This window comes from Sinocyclocheilus rhinocerous, unplaced genomic scaffold, assembly GCF_001515625.1.
Source record: "Sinocyclocheilus rhinocerous isolate Xijiao unplaced genomic scaffold, SAMN03320098_v1.1 scaffold35344, whole genome shotgun sequence".
Lineage (NCBI taxonomy): Eukaryota > Metazoa > Chordata > Actinopteri > Cypriniformes > Cyprinidae > Sinocyclocheilus > Sinocyclocheilus rhinocerous.
In genome coordinates, this window is record NW_015667728.1 from 1 (window position 1) to 514 (window position 514).

Below are 514 nucleotides of genomic sequence, written 5' to 3' on the forward strand. Positions count from 1 at the left end.
CATGGCTATAGTTTCACTTTGAACTTTTCATACTTGAAAATCTTGAGCAGCCAACTTAAACATAAGCTCTTAACAATGACCCAGGTGGGACTTGAACCCACAATCCCCAGCTCTGAAGGCTGATGCCTTATCCATTAGGCCACTGGGCCTTTTTTGTTGGTCCAACCACAGGCAAACAAAGCAAAAACAACCTAGGTGGACTTGAACAGAGACTAGAGACTAATGCCATAACCCATTAGGCCACTTGGACTTTTACTGGTGGAGCCAGAGGTATTCACAGACAGTCTGGCTCACACTAAACTAAAAAAATACCTCAGAAGATTGCCAGTTCTATGCTTATTCTCATGGCTTTAATGTCACTTTGAACTTATCATCCTGGAATTTCTTTCATTGCCAACTTAAATGTAAACTCTTAAAAACAACCAAGGTGGGACTTGAACACTCAATCCCCAGTTCCGAAGGCTGATGCCCCTGCACCTTTTTCCCTGGTCAACCTAACCTGCAAGCTAAACTT

General features: G+C 42.8%; 1 non-coding gene across 1 annotated transcript; it reads right to left on the bottom strand.

Annotated features, from left to right (window-relative positions):
• Positions 1 to 76: 76 nt before the first annotated feature.
• trnastop-uca (transfer RNA opal suppressor (anticodon UCA)) lies at positions 77 to 149 on the bottom strand. Its single transcript has one exon. It is a non-coding gene; the product is annotated as a tRNA-Sec (tRNA).
• Between the last annotated feature and the right edge of the window lie 365 nt (positions 150 to 514).